A 17,197-nucleotide genomic window follows, 5' to 3' on the forward strand; every position below is an offset into this window, starting at 1 on the left:
AAATCTGGTGAAGAAGAAGCATGAGGAATACCCGACTGATGAAGGTGGTATTCTCTCTCCTCCGAGAGCCACGTGCTGAATGCTTAGTGGCATTGGGTTCATTTCTAATAAACCACTTTGGGTTTTGAGCACGCCCGATAATCCAAAAACTTATTTAATGCTGGAAAACCTGGAAACTCCTCACCCACTTCCATCCATTCAATTGAGCCACCCATTTCAACCAATACCTCACAACTTTGAGTAGATTGTCACAATTTTTCTGACTACCCACTTGCTATCCAAGCTTCCCTTATCGTCCATCTATTTAATGGTCAACGGGCTAATTCCCCTTCATGTACTAATAATTCTCCCTGTCTATGCAGGCTAGAGTGTAGCAGCCCTCAGACAGTTGTCTTGTGGGGACCAACTCCCACAAGCGGCACTCGTTGTCTCTTGTGCATCTCACCCCTTCATTAGCTATCCAATCCGCTACTCTGTTGGCATCTCTGTGCACATGTACAAAACTAAGGGTTAATAGAATTCTTAGGTGCGATTGAATTTGGTAATATACCTGCAAAAGTCTCTAGTGTCTCAAGATTTTGTCTGGTTTAGTGCCCGTGCCTAGTCATTTGACGAAATTAATTGTTAATTCTGAGTCTGCCTCAATGATTGTATTATGTGAATTGAACTCAATCAAAATCTCTAAGCATTGCTCAATGGCCATGAGTTCAGCCATATTGTTAGTGGCCCTCCCTAGATGACTATGAAAGATGACTTTTATATTTCCCTCTTCATCTCTTATGACTGCTCCATAACCAGTGTCCCCAGGGTTATCTCTTGAGGCTCCGTCTATATTGAATTTTAAAAAGCCATGGGGAGGGGGTTGCAAGAAAGGCTTTCCTTCTGATATGTGACTTTCTATATTATTTTTGCCCTAAGGGACATGTTACTGGAGCCCCAAAAGCTCTAGAATGTGAGAATCCTGATGACCTAAGGGTTTCTCAGGACGTTGCTTCCGAAGGACATTGACAGTTTCTTTGAGCTATTTTAGGATATATGTTATGATACTTTGTGCTAAGCCAGATTTATCTTTGAAGATCCTGCTATCACGTTCTTTCCAAACATCCCAGATAAAAAATCCTGGAATTAGAATCCAAGTTGTGTTTATTGTCTCATTATCTAAGAAGTCCTTCCTCCAGTTCTTTAAAGTATCAATGATGTCATTTTCGTTCCTATTTGTCTGATTAAAGATATGGGCCACCTAGTTCCATAAGGTTTAGGTGAAACAGTAGAGGTTGAGAAGGTGATCCATAGTGTCTTCCTGCAAGCCACATAGTTGGCAAAATGATGGACCAGCAAAACCTATCTTTCTGATATTTTCCCAAGTTAGAATATTTTTGTGCCGAACCAGCCACCTGAATAGTTTGATCTTCGTCTAGTGTGGGTTGTGCCATAGGTCTTTCCATGTCTTGTCAAGGCTTGGTTAGTTAAGTCTCATGGATATTCTTTTAGCTTCTTTGGGGTTGAAGATTCCCTCGTTGTTTCTCCCCCATCTTAGTAGATAATTCGAGGTTGAAGTCAAAATTTTCCTCTTTTTCAGAATAGCTTCCAGAACTTTAGCTTGGGTTTTCAATGGGGTCTCTCTCCTATAATCTCGTACCTTACAAATTCTCCATTTACCAGTGTCCCTTGAATTATCCCAATAGTCACTTACATTTTTCAGTCCTTTGTTGATGGTATCGTTCTTTATGATATCCAGTCCTTTTCTACAAAGGTTATGTTCCTGCTACCAGATGTCCTCCCAGAACTAGACAAGATTCCCATTTCTGATCTCCCGGAAACTGTGTTTCCGAACTAAGACTCTATTCTCCCACACCTTGTTCCAAATATGGGAACCCCTGATGTGTCTGTCGTTCTAATGCGGTTTATTTCTTGCAAATCCATTGCATATTTTTGTTTCCAGAGTTTGGCCCATGGGTTTCTCCCTTCCTTTAGCCATCTCCACCAAATTTTTTCCCCCAAAACTTTGCTTATAATATCCGAGTCATGGAGACCCAAACCACCATGGGTTTTTGGTTTGCCGAGCTTGTCCCAAGCTACCAGAGCCTATTTCTTTTTCTCTTCCCTTTTACCCCAAAGAAAATCCCTTTAGATATTCTTGATTTATTATAAGACTCCCGTTGGTTTCAGAAGGGCTGATAACATGTAAATTGGAATGGTGTTTAATACTTCCTTTGTGAGAACTAGCCTCCCTGCTAAATTCAAGGATTTGCTTGTCCTCTTACAGACTTTGTCGTTTAGTTTATTAGTTACTGACTCCCAGACTTCCTTGCTCAGAGGTTTGTCAATAAGGGGTATTCCCAGATAATTTGGGGGAAGATGATCTCTTTGAAAGCATAGAATTCTATAAAGACTTTTTTGAATTGAAATATCAGTGTTTAAAAAGAAAACTTTTGATTTTGAGAGGCTTACCTCAGTACCAGTAACCATTGCGAACTCATATAGGATTTGTTTGAAAGCTTTGGCTTTCCTGACTGTGGGTGTACCCTGCAGCATGGTGTCATCCAAAAATTGTTGATGAGTCAATGTGTCCCTATTATGAGTGAGTCTGAGTCCCTTGATCCTTCCTTCCTCCTTGGTTGAAATGATCCCTTTGCCCATTCCTCTCATCATGAGAATGAAGAGGAAGGGGGAGAGAGGATCTCCTTTTCTGAGGCCTCTCAATGGTTTGAAGGTTCTAGATGGAGATCCACTAAGAAGAATTGAACAATTGGTAGTGGTGACAACAGCCATGGCCCATCTTATCCAGTTGTGGTCAAAGCCATATGCTTTAAGAATTTCCCTGATATAAGACCAGCTTAGCTTATCATAAGCTTTCGCTATGTCCAACTGTATTATTCCTACTTGCTTATCGGTCTTGAGGGAATGCACCACTTTCTGAGCTTGAATGATATTGTTGAGAATTTGTCTACCTTCCACATATCCAGTTTGCTCCTGTGACACAAGTGTTGGGAGAAGGGGTTTGAGTATGTTAGCAATTACTTTGGAAATGATTTTGTACACCACATTGCATAAAGCTATGGGTCTGAATTTGTCTAGAGTCATGGCTTTTTCCTGTTTGGGGATTAAGGCTATGAAGGATTAATTAAGAGCTCTTAGAACTGATCCTGATTTTCTTGAGTCCTCCACCACATCCAGAATGTTATATTTGGTTGTTTCCCAACACGTTTTGAAGAAGTCTACATTGAAACCATTTGGGCCTAAAGCTTTTCCATTGTGCATCTCTTTAATTACTTCATTGATCTCTTCTTCCATCACTGGCCTATTGAGATTATAATTGTCTTCCCTAGTTACGATTTTTGGAATATGCACAGTAAAAATTTTAGTAAATTGAGATCTGTCTTCCATGGTTTCCTCTGCTATACTTTGAAAATGTTGAACCAATACAACTTCCATTTCTTTGTGAGTATTTAGCTCTTTTCCTTAAGGATCTATAAGTTTGTGATCCAATTATGTGTCCTGTGTTCCATGGTATACTTGTGAAAGAACCTAGTATTTCTCTCCCCTTTCTTAATCCATTGCACTATGGATTTCTATCTCCAAAAGATTTCCTCCCGCTAGCATCTCTTCTACCATTCTTGTTGAAGTGAGTCCGCTTGCATTTTCCTTTCCTCTGTGAAGCCTTTTGTGATGAGAATTTGATTAATTTCCTGTAATTTTTTTTCCACTTCTCCTTCGGCTTTGAAAATTTTGCCAAACTCATTTTTATTCCATTCTTGGAGGCTTCTCTTGATGTGTTTGAGTGTCTGATGCAGGAGGAATGTTTTTGTGCCTTGGGCGGGCATTTCTTCCACGCACCAATTTCCAATGTTAGTGATGAAGTCAGGGGGAGTAAGCCAGACATTTTCAAGCCTGAAAGGTCTATTCCTCGGGGCTCCAATAAAGGAAGCTTCTAGCTAGATGGGCCAGTGATCCGAGCCTCCGAAAGGGAGGATGAAAGCTGTCATGATGCGACCGGTGAGAAGGAGATCCTCCAAGATGATGAATCTTTCTAATCTCATGGCTACTTGGGAAGTTTATCCTCTAACAATGTAAACTTTGAAATGGGAATTGATACTATTACCCATTTCGTAGAGATAGCAAAAAAGTGACCTGATTTTGAAAATGAGTGATGCAGAACACACATGTTTTTTTACAGCATAGTTTTTGGTACTTAATTTTTTTTTTTTATGTACATTGTGTTTTAGAATGGTAGCGATTTTCATGTTGATTTAAAAAACTGGTAATTCTGCATCAGACCCTTTTTTAAAAGACCTATTTTTTGACTTTAAACTTTCTAATGTATGAAATGTAAATAATTATATTGTAACTTTAATAATTTTTTAAGTGGTCATTTTCTTCATATTTTTTTTTTTATTTTAATTTTAATTTTTTTGTAGTGAGGTTTTTATTGTTTTGCATTTTTAAATTAGAGTCGATATTTTGAATTTTCGATATTCTACATATTTAGACATCCTTAATTACGTTTTCAATCCAGATGAAATAATTGTTTCTAAGAAACAATATTTTTTAACAACAGACATACAAATAACGATTTTTAACGTAAATATAACTAAAATACTACACGTTTTCATAATTTTTTTCTAGAGTTGACAAGTCAAAATCATAAATTTTGTATGAAAAATTTAACTAAAAATTGTTAAATAATAGTTTTTTTAATGAATTGCATGTCAAAAAATAATAATAATCACTTTTAAAAAAAAAAAAATGATTAACTTAAAAATTTATGCGAAAATCACATATTACAAATATTGAACGCATAACAGTATCAATTCCTGTAATCGAAATCGAATAACCACCGCTCGACTACTCATGGGGGTGGCTATCCGATTATCCGATTCCGAGAATCGGATAGCCACCCCCATGGGCAATCGGGCGATGGCTATTCAATTCTGAGAATTGGATAGCCACCCCCATGGGCATCCGGGCGATGGCTATTAGATTCCAAGAATCGAATAGCCACCCCCATGGACAGTTAGGCGATCGCTATTCGATTCCAAGAATAAGATAGCCACCCCTATCGCCGATTAGGTGATGGCTATCTGATTCTTGGAATCGGATAACCACCCTTTGACCATCGTTGAGGTGGATATCCAATTCTCAAAATCGGATAGCCACTACTCGACCGCCCCCACGGGCGACCGAGCGGTGGCTATTTGATTCTTAGAATCAGATAACCACCACCCAGCCACCCCCATAAGCAGCTGAGTGGTGGCTATCCGATTTCGAGAATCGGATAGCCACCGGCCAACTGCCCCTGGAGGTTGGCTAGGAAGTGGCTATTCAATTCTCAGAATCGAATAGCCAACGCCCGTTTGGAATCGGATAGCCACCACCCAACTATCCATGGGGGTGGACAGAAAGTTACTATTCGATTCTCGGAATTGAATAGCCATTGCCCGGCCGCCCGTGGGGGAGGTGGCGGATAAAATTGTTTTTTTTTAAATAAAGAATAAATTTTGTTATATATATATAATGTTTTTTTAATTTTATATATATTTGTAATATATATATATATATATATATATATATATATATATATATATATATATATATATATATATATATATATATATTTTAAGTGCTATTCTAAAAAATATCAAATATATATTTAGCGTCTTTTAATTTTAATGTTTTTCTTATTTATTTTTTAAATCAAAATTTTAAATCATTGTCAAATCCAAATTTTAAATTTTAAATTTTAAATGTTTTAAGATAAAATTTGAAATGTTTTTTTTAATCAAAAATATATTGTTTTCTTTTAAATTTTAAACGTCTTTTTTTATTATTTGAAAATATCTATTTTTTTTAATTTTAATTGTGTTTTTCAGGTTTTTATTTTATTATTAATTTTAGCATATTTTTGTTTTTTAGGATTTTTTGAAAATGTTTTTCATCTTAATTTTTGTAGTTTTTAAATTTTATTTCGTTTTTTTGTTATTTTTCTATTTTTTTAATCTAGTTTGTTTTTAATTTTATTTTATTATTTTATTTTTTCCTAATGATTTTTTAAAATTTCCTATTTTTACTTCATTTTATAGTTTATTTTACTTAATTTTATTTTTTTCCAAATTTTTTTATGGTTTACCACATTAAAAAAAATGTTATTTTTTTGAAAATATATTTTTCCTATTATTTATTTCTTTAAAATTTTTTAATTTTTTAATTCTTATATTTTATAGGTTAATTTTTTTTATTTGTTTTCATTTTTTTTTTATTTGTTCTTTTTTATCATTGATTTTTTTTTAATTTTATGTTTTGTTTTGAAAATATATTTTTATTTATGTTTTGGTTTTTTTAATTTTTTTTTTTTTGTGTTTTTTTCATTGTTTTTATTTTTGTTTTTATTTTTAATTTTATTTTTTCATTATTTTTTTGAAATTTTAATGTTTCTCGGAGTCATAACAAAATCGTTTACACCGTTATTCCAAAATGTTGAAAATTTACCCAAAAAAAATAAAAGTGTTATTCGAGCATCAACAATTTTCGTTTTGAGGGTGTTTTTTGGACAATTTTTGCACATAAAAATTCGGTTCTCCCGACATTTTTTTTAAATGTTGAATATTAACCCCTAAAAAAAAATCCATCGTTCCATTATTAGCACTTTTCATTTTCAAGTTGTTTTTTGAGCAATTTTTGCACAAAAAATTCGTTCTCACTGCCATTTTTAAAACATGTTCAAAATTGACCCTAAAAAAAACCATCTTTCTAGTGTACACACTTTTTGTTTTTAGTAGTGTTTTTTATGTTTTTTGGGGGTTTTTTGGGCAGAGTTCTCATTTTGAGTTAATAGTTCCCGTTTCAAAGTTTACATTGTTCTCTCTTGGTGTTCCACGTGAAGATGCCATTTATTGTATCCATATGCACCACTCTCATGTTGTTAAGGAAGGCCTGGAAGGTTATTGAGTCCCTACCAAGTGTTTTGGTTCCTCCTTTTTCTCTGTGAGATATCTAATCATATTAAATTGCCCTCCTAGAATCCAGGGCATTGCTGGGTGTCTCTCTCTAAGCTCCTCCAGAGAGGTGAGGAGCCTGAATGTGTCTTCCAGAAGTTGAGGACCATAGACATTTGTGGTCATGTAACAATCCTTGTCCCCCAAATGTTGGATAACCATTGAAAGGTTGTTTTTGGATACCTCAGCATCCAAGATTCCAAATTTCTGAGGATTCCATAGAGTGAGAACTCCTCCAGCCGAATTATTTTCTTTGACTTCTAGGTACTCATACTTAATAATCCATTTTCTATGCATTTCTCTAATTTTATCTACTGAGCATTTTGTTTCCTGTATAAACACCATATCTGGTTTTTTTTCTTTTATTTTGTTACTGAGATTTCATTGTTTTCTTTTACTCCCTAGTCCTCTAATGTTCCATGTTGTAAGCTTCATAATGATGCGTTTGTAAAAGAGTAACTAGTGAGATCTTTCATCTTACCTGAATTAATCACGAGTTTTCAACATTTTGTCAGCAGTTCATTCTGTCTCTTTCTTCTTCTTTTCTTGCCTGGGTTTTTCATGGAGTGTCCTGATATTATCTCCATTGTTTTAACTCCTATGTTCGCCTGGCTGTCATGGTTCCTTTTGACTCCTACAACCTTTGTTTGAGACCCTCGGAGGAATAGTTGTTGTACTCTGTTAAACTCCTCTTGAGGTAGATAGTCAATTCCTTTGCTGATTCCCTGCTCTAGAATTTTTTTTAGTTCAAGGTTCTCCCTGTCAAGGATCTCCTCTAGGTCTTGATCCTTTGGACCTCCTTCGCTTGGGGTCATCTCATGGTCCCTTCCAAGTTACATAGTGCTTAGTAGGTTCTCCTTTTGTTCATTGTATTCCTCTATGATTTCCATGCTATCCTCTTTTTCCTTCTCTATTTGATAGTCTGTTTTCTTGTGCATTCCATTCCCCCCCCCGTCTTCTAAAATTTTGAAATTGTTATGACTTAGTATCTTGCTTTCGCTAGGTTTTTTTTGGGACTTTCCCCCTCCCCTCCTGTTACCATGAATAATGTCTATGCAGAACTATTAATCCCACTAAGGCCGGTCGCTACCTTAGAAACAAACAAACTAAAACTACTTCTGTTTTCCTTTATGAAAGATAGATGAGAGAAGAATAAAGGAGACCAACCCCTGTCTTGCACTTGGTTCCTTGCTCGATTCCTCTCTCTTCTGATAGTCCTTTGCTACTTGTTTTCGTACCCAGCTTCACAGAGTACCTGTAGAATCAAAGCAGCATAACGCTATACGAGAACATGGATCTATTATCATAAGAAATATAGGATGAGATGTATATTAATCAAACAAATGCATAAAACATCAATCACACAAGTATATTGAGGAAAACTTGAATAGTTTTATTGATAATCAAGAAAGAGCCAAGAGAATTACAACCAATTGTTCTGACGCAGCATCATCCTCTCAGCAAGTAAGCCCTTCTTCACCTCATGAAAAGCTTAGATCACACAACACTATCATGTTGTCTCAAGAAACCAATAGCAATTCCTTACAAGATGCAAAATTTCAGCCTCTAGATCTCTGGGATGAGGGATCCATATATAGATGTCTGCAAGGGAGGTGAGTCAACTTGATATTTGATTAGTGTCTTCCCTCTGATAGTTCTTGATTCCACTTGGAGATTGATGATCTCTTACTCATCCCTGGTCGAATTCAGAGAGGCAAGTGTCACATGAGAAGTTTCTGGAAGATTCCATGCTTCTCCACCTTGCGGATTGACCCTGCCATTTGTCCCTTCTCGCCCATCAAACCCCATATAAGGGATTTTTGAAATGCAACACACCTACTATGTGTATTTAGATGGGATGCAATGCAATTTGCCTATGGAGCAGGTCAAATGGTCTAGTTTTGACCAGTTCTGAGTAGTTTTTCATGGAGAACTTCTGGGAGATGTTGTAATCAGTTGACCTTGTTCTTTTAGGGGTTGGAACAACACCTTTAGGGACTTAGGAGCCCTTGGTTTATGGACATTTATGCTTGGGGTTGCAGTGCCCAAAAATGTCTATAATAGTTGCCCCCTAAAGCATGAGGTCGTTAATATTTTGATGTCGGGTGAAATGCTTTATCATGAGGATCCGAAGTTCTTTCAAGCTGGAAGGAGACCTGTAATAAGATAAAATACAATACATTATCTTCATAATATTTTCATGATCTAGATGAGGCGGGCATTCCCATGCTCAACTTTATAAATTCATTTTCATGTACATAGGATAGACAATCATCTGAGTGTAGACTGATGATTATGGTAGAGACATCATCCCTTAGATTGGATGATTATTCATGCAGCAATGATGTACATTTGATGACTTTATTTTCCTGAATATATATCGCAAACCGGATAGATGAAACTAGATCCGGGGTCTTCAATCTCGTTCGATCTTCAATCAAAGTACAAGTCAATCCATGTGAGAGATGTTCTGGAGTCAAACATGGAAAGACATCGCCTCATTACTAACCAATGATGTAAGTTGTTAACAGGCGCTAGAGGAATCACCGATAATGATAATGATCCTCAAGGTACTGCAGTACAATTCACGTGGTGTGAATAAGGGACTTTGCATCGAACACCACGTAAAATCTTTCGGTCAAAGGCCATTGATGTAAACCTGTCACTAGAAGTGAGAAACTTGCCATTGAGGCACGCAAGCTTCAAAGTACTGAAAGGGTTGTTCCTAGATCGACTTCTTGGATAATGAGCTGATGTCGACAAGAAGCGATTTGTCATAGGAGGGCCTTAATGAATCCCACATCAATGACATAGAACGGAGAAAATGACTTTAATGGAGGTGAAAACAATCTGGTGATATATGGTTCAGGGTGGCGGTCATGAAAGAATGGAGAGAAAATGTATTATAGTGGGTGAGACACAGGTGAATTCTCTGAGTGACTTTTCTTGAACATATTGGCGACACTGACATGATGGATTGGTAGCATTAACCCCAAATGTGGATGGTATGATGGAACCATGGTGATATGACCAGTGAATGGAACAACCCAGCCCGACTAGGATGTGGAGTGAAAGTGTCATGTTCAAGAGTTTCTTGCTACCAACAATGTTTCTTCAAGTTTTCTTCCAAATGTTTCCCTAGTTATTGCTAACCAATACCTCTTTATTTTTGCCAAGCTTGAGGATGATAACATATGCTTGTTCTATAATTTTCCCTTCGAGCAAACCCATCGCTATGTTTTAACGAGCCTAGCGATAGTGAAACTCGTTCTTGTCTGTTATGGACTATTTTGTCAGGATTAGGTTTTAACGAGTTTAACGACAAAGATATCTCAGAGCTTTTCGATCTTAGAGAGTCTGAAAAGGAACGTAAATGAAACTCCAAAATCCTTTCTCATCATCTAATCCCTTAAGTCCGAAAAAGTATAACATAATACGGAAGGGATGAATTTTCGGTACTTTTAACGAGCTGAACAAGACAAGCGCTCGATCTTTTTGTGTAATAATCCATCAGGTCCAAAAATATTAAAATCTAAAGGAGTGATAGCACTTCTAGTCACTTTAATGAGCTGGAGAGGCCAATGGCTCGGCAATCTTTTCATATTTTACGAGTCAGTTGAAAAGAGCTTAAAGGAGACTCGGTTTTTGAGGAACGAGTGATAGGTTCAGGTAGGAGCTGATTCTAGGTAAGGTTTGGAATTTTCCAATCACGGCAGTGTTACAAGGACGGCCAACAGGATCACTCTTCGCAGTTGTTCCTCAAAAGGGGTAAACAATCAAGTGGACGTGATGATGAGAACACGACCAAGGCTTTAAAGGTTGAATTACTACATTCACGATGTTTATTTACCGGAAATTGGTTCATTTTTTAATGAGCTTAAACGCTGGGGGAAACACTTGCTCATGGCTTATGTTTATTTTTTAACGAGCTTAAATTCCGTGATAAAATTGATCGATTAATCGAGTTGTATAATAAGGATGTCTCATACATAAAACGACATTATTTCAAAGCTTTGACCCACATCCTTTCTTTATGCAAGTTAGGAAACGACCAATCCTACGAGTTTAGAGGGTTAGAGGACCTACAAATTTAAAAAAATGAATGGTCGCTCTTCACTTGCAAACCAAAAGGTTTGCATGCCCCCAGGTATAGTGAAATAGAGATTCAAGGTTACCCCTCAATTTGCAGACAAAACATTTGTTTTATCGGGAAAGGCCTACCTTTTCAGATTACCCCTCAATTTGCAGACAAAACATTTGTTTTATCGGGAAAGGCATACCTTTTTCAGGTTACCAAAGATTGTTCTATTTGTGTCACAAACAAAACATTTCTTCGGCGATGTCTACCAAAATAGGCGAATGTGAGTGGTGCAGAAGCCTCCACTCACATAACTTTGATGAGGGAATCTTATTCTAGTCTAATCCCCTTTTCCTAAATGGATGGGAGTGTCAGACTAGTCAGATATCCTTCCTGGAAACCTACCTTATATCTGGAGTTTTCCTGTTGAAATAGGCCAGGGTGCATGCCCCCTGGGTTTTAGTCATGCCCTCTGAATCACTCGCGCTCATCAGGAGGATGGACTGGGGATTAATGAGACATTCCTTACGTAAAAAGACCATTCTCGGATGGTATATTACTATTTTCTATGCGTGAACTGGGGAATGAAATTTGGTCTACGAGCTTGACCACTCTTCCTTCGTGCGGAAAACACATTACTCTAAAGAGTGAGGAGACAATGGCTCCCATGCAATAAATATAGTCTTGTCCAAGGAGTAGATTATAATCCAGGGGTCCTTGGACTACCATTACATTCATGTGAATGGTTTTCCCTCTCAATGTTATGGGCACATCGGGAAGGATCCTTAACGATCGACTGGTTCCTTTTTCAAAGCTTGTTAGATTTCTCATTTCAGGCAAAAGCGATGGCGAACCAAGCGCTTTCCAAGCAATTTAGGAAAGGATACTCACAGAAGCCCCTTCATCTATGATGGTATCGACCATGACCATTCTATATACTTGAGCGATGATTTGGAATGGTATACTAGCCGGTAAACGGGGTCTGCCTAGTAGAATCTAGTCAAAGGAAACAACCAGGTTGCTTGGAGGTGGGACCGAATAGACGGACGGGTATGACTTTGAAGAACTTCCTTCCTGAAGTAAAGGAATGGGTAGACTGCCCCCATGTTCATCGGAGTCTGTGTCTACGAAGAGAATTTGAACGGTATCATTCTTGTTGTCTTTGGTGACTGTATCATCTAAAGATTGATCCTCTGGAGGCATGACCAGGTCAACTGTCGTCTCGACCTTTTGACTTTCATCTGGTATGGATTCAGATGGTTTATCGTTAATGATAGAAGCTTCGGCCGATCACAAGGGCATGTCAGCCGGATTTTCAACTAGTGACTAACTCGATAAGAGTTCCTTGTATCTAGGAGGAAACCGTAATGGTGAAACCGGACAGTCATCCAAGACTCTTTTATCTTCCTCTAAAAAGGGACAACGGTGGACGGCGTGATCGCCTCCACACAGTTTACAAGGAAATTTACATTTTCCTTTTTGTCCAGGGGCTTCACTTTCACTAGTTGACGGTGTATTTTCAACATGATCATCAGAGGCTGACAACACCAGATTGTGCAAATGAGTAGACCAGTCCCTTAAGGTCCGAGGGATGCAAGGACAATCTCGATGACAGTGGTCTCCTTTGCAGATGACACATGGTGATTTAGGCCTGGTCGGTGCAGTGTGTGGATTTTTGCTAGACGACGCTTGGTTGCCCCTTTTCGCCTTTGGCACCTTCTTCTTCTTCTATTTCTTCTTCCTTTCCTTCTTCTTCTCATGTACTTGATTTTTTGCTTTACCAGCTTCATCAAGCGAAGAGGAAGGAGGAGAGGAAGAATTGGACGAAGTAGAGGGTTGGGGGGTAACTCTGGAATCGTTTAGTTGCTGACTCGATTGTTCAGGAATCGCGGTGTTCTGAACGACGGAGGTTGAGAAGATCCATACGGGCAAGCCAATTATCAATCCTGGAAGTGACAATGTGGCCATATGGGGGGCACCAACATCTCCCCAAGAGGAGAAGGGACTAGGATTTCTTCCAGGGGGAACTCCTTGGTGGGTGGAATCCATTTTCCTCAACCTAAGATCAACGTAGGAAAGGTGATAATTATTTCGTTTAAAATAAATTTTAGACGCTTTGACACAACTTATTTTTTCAATTTTTAAGAGTCGAGAAAAAACAAGAGATGACTCTAGTCGCCTTCGATTTTTAATGAGCCTAAAGTGACAAGTGCTGAGATGAACCTTTTCCGTTAAGGAGTTTGAAAAGGAACGAAAGGGACTGCTCTGGAAATCTACGCAGAGGGATTACCAAACCAATTGCAAAACTGCAAAATACTTTTTACGGTAGGGTAGTTTATCTTCCCGAATGCTGTGTTCAGTGCATTGAGATTGATAGGGTAGCAGACACAGCTTCCTCTAGATAAAGGATAAAGCCTACTGTGGTCTCCCAAAATATACTCGTCGGTACGTGGGAGCACAAGTCCGTACTAGCACTTATCATCTCAAAGTGGATGAATCACCCAACCAACTGTGAAAACAATAGTTACCAGGCTTAACGACCTCGGAATACGTCTCTAGCCTAGAATTCGAAATGTTGTGTGTTAGGTTCCAAAGCATTTTTAGATTCATTAAATCTATTTTATAGTTGATCTTGCTTAAGAAATTTTCCTTTCAGGTTCACCGCGTGATGTAGATGTACAATTCCTAAAATGCAATCTAAGATGATAAACAGTCGTTTAATCTTCTTTTTGCAAATGAAAATCCTAGCTACTAAGGAAAGAGAGATGGCTTTCTTTCAACCAAGATCAAAGAGCACACACTATATGCACTATCCTAAATCAAACCAACAAGCAGTCTAAATGCAAATGCACGTGCATGTATTTGTTTTCAGACTTCTTAATGTGTAAATGATAAAAAGAAAGCTAATGCGCAAATTTGAATTATTTTTCAAAGCGACAATTACTAACAAGCTTCTTTTCAAAACAAAATGAGGACAATGGCAACACTTTGCGATTTGGAGTTGAAAACTTGCTTTCGAGACTAGAAAAACTATTAATTCAGATCAAATACAATAGTAATTGTGTAATCGACTATCAAGAACAATCAGATTCTCTTCTATGACTGAAAACGGCACTTGCGACACTTTCAAATCAAGAAACGACAGTACAATTACGCTACTTCTTTGTAAAGGAGAACTGAAAATGACTCAAAAAATACATAAAAACATTTACAGTTCCTTGCACAATGGAGGCGTAATAACAGCAAGGAAAGGGGTTTCGAACATAGGTGTATTGACTACAGGTAGCAAAACTCCTAAATAGATTTGAAAAGAGTGAACACAGAAACCAAAATTCTGGAACAAGGCCTTGTCTGATCAGCGCACCTGTATCACAGTGAAATTGAAATGCAATGCACCTACTACAGTCGGGAAGTGCGCTGGATTTGAAGTTCACAAAACTGATAGTGCACTAGACCAGGGACGAGACTTTGATTGAATTCCGGGTCACAGTTTGCAGTTCAGTTCAGGGATTTAGGCAAAGCAAATGGTAATTAGTAAATCAATCACAGGGGTGGATCTAAGGAGGTTACTAGAGCCACCATAAGGGCAATTAGAGAGCTTGTAAATCAATTGTTTAGTTCATAAACAAAACCCGGAGATTAACTAAAGCATCGTTGATCTACTTTGCACTTGCATAGAAAATGTAGTTCGAGAGCTAGCTGGCTTGACTTCAGGCTCCATCTGTAAGTTTATAAAGTAAACAAATGTAGATGAACAAACAATCTACTCGGTCCCCAGTGGAGTCGCCATTTTGTTACCGGGAATAGTGTCTATGCAAAACTGTTAATCCCACTAAGGCTGGTAGCTATCTTAGAAACAAACAAACAAAAACCACTTTCGTCTTCCTTTATGAAAGATAGATGAGAGAAGAATAAAGGAGACCAACCTCTATCTTGTGCCTGGTTCCTTGCTCGATTCCTCTCTCTTCTGATAGTCCTTTGCTACTTTTTTTCGTACCCAGCTTCAGAGAGTACCTGTAGAATCAAAGCAGCATAACACTATACGAGAACATGGATCTATTATCATAAGCAATATAGGATCAAACTTATATTAACCAAACAAATGCATAAAACATCAATCACACAAGTGTATGGAGGAAAACTTGAATAGTTTTATTGATAATCAAGAAAGAGCCAAGAGAATTACAACCAATTGTTCTGACCCAGCATCATCCTCTCAGCAAGAAAGCCCTTCTCCACCTCATGAAAAGCTTAGATCACCCAACACTATGATGTTGTCTCAAGAAACCAACAACAATTCCTTACAAGATGCAGAATTCTAGCCTCCGGATCTCTGGGATGAGGGATCCATATATAGATGTCTGCAAGGGAGGTGAGTCATCTCGAGATTTGATTAGTGTCTTCCCTCTGATAGTTCTTGATTCCACATGGAAATTGGTGATCTCTTACTCATCCCTGGTCAAATTCAGAGAGGCAAGTGTCATAGGAGAAGTTTCTGGAAGATTCCATGCTTCTCCACCTTGCGGATTGACCCTGCCATTTGTCCCTTCTCGCCCATCGCACCATATAGAAGGGATTTCTGAAATGCAATTCACCTACTGTGTGTATTGAGGTGGGATGCAACTTACTTTTCCTATGGAGCAGGTGAAATGGTCCAATTTTGATCAGTTCTGAGTAGTTTTTCATGGAGAACTTTTGGGAGATGTTGTAATCAGTTGACCTTGTTCTTTTAGGGGTTGGAACAACACCTTTAGGGACTTAGGAGCCCTTGGTTTATGGACATTTATTCTTGGGTTTGTAGTGCCAAAAAATGTCTATAACACCTCCCACTTTGGTAAACCTTCAGGGTCTTTGCCTTTGCTAGTTTTCGGGTAGTCCTCCCTTTTGTTGAGTGGGCAGTCTCTGAAGAGGTGCCCATGTTCATGACGTTTATGACACCTGAATGGGATGTGTTCATAGTCGACTGCCTGTACCCATTCCTCGTCATATACTTCTAGGATGACTTCATTTGGAAGTGCTCCTAATAGGTCCATCTCTACACATATGTGAGCAAAGCAGGTATATTTTCCTCGCAGAGTCACCTCTGATATCTTTATAAAATGCCATAATTTGTTACCTATAGCTTTCAAAGATTTCGGTAGCCAATAATGTAAAGGTAAGGAGTATAATCTAATCGATATTGGGACCGAAGTGAACGTTTCCCACTCCAGAACAAGTTCATCACCCAAGGTCGCATGTAAAGGCTTGCGCAACATAGAAGGTGGGTCCTCCTTCGAAGACTCTGTCTTTGTCCTCTAGGTTAGTGAAAACCACTGTGAAGAAGCGCTTGGAGCCAAGATGTATATTTATTTCTCCCTTCCATTTCTAGTTGTTTCTTATCCATGTATACAATGCTCTCTTAGTGGGCCATATGCCCATGAACTTGAAAATGACCGCATAAGTTGCCATGTGATCTCTGTGCGCATGTAGTGTAGGATCATTAAAAACCACCCAGGGTTTAATGTTAGCCTTGGGCTTGCAGGGTCCCATCGCAGACATTCTCCTAGTTCTCAGACTGTTGTCTCCAAGATTCATTTCCCTCTTAGCTTCCTTATGGGTCCCTTCCTTTTCAGGGGAATTCATGCTTTCTCGCTTGTGAGTGCCGGTTGTCTTTGTCTTTGCCTCCACAGGTTTTCGGAAATTGTTCAGACTCGCCTCTTTGCTTCTGTTTGAAACCACGTTATTGTAGGAGGTAGTGGAGCTCCCTCCTCCAATCCTCTCCATAGTTACTAGCACGCTCCTATCGCCCCTTGTTCAAAACCCTAGTTCCTCAGAGATCCCTGAGCAATCTATATTATCATTTACTTAATTGTCGTCACAATGCATATTTTCATTCAACTATGAGTCATGGTTAACCTATTTTAACCCTCACATCATCTCTTATCTAAAATAATAATAACAATAAAAATTTTCATGTAAATAATACTAATTAATATGAAATTAAAAATTTTAAAGATTAAAAATAAATCCAAAAGTTATTTTACTATTTATATTGATATCTTTTTTCTTCTTCTGCTTCTTTGTATAACTTCAAGATACTATATAATTGACATATTTAAGATTGTATCCTATTTATTTTAGGAAATGA

General features: G+C 38.0%; 1 pseudogene; it reads right to left on the bottom strand.

Moving 5' to 3' along the window:
* LOC149218851 (uncharacterized) overlaps positions 1–16,833 on the bottom strand; it is an 89,154-nt pseudogene extending 72,321 nt beyond the window's left edge.
* Positions 16,834–17,197: the final 364 nt, after the last annotated feature.

Source organism: Pinus tabuliformis, chromosome Q (assembly GCF_031772625.1).
Source record: "Pinus tabuliformis cultivar Carrire ecotype Pingquan chromosome Q, CPIR1, whole genome shotgun sequence".
In the NCBI taxonomy this organism is placed as follows: domain Eukaryota; kingdom Viridiplantae; phylum Streptophyta; class Pinopsida; order Pinales; family Pinaceae; genus Pinus; species Pinus tabuliformis.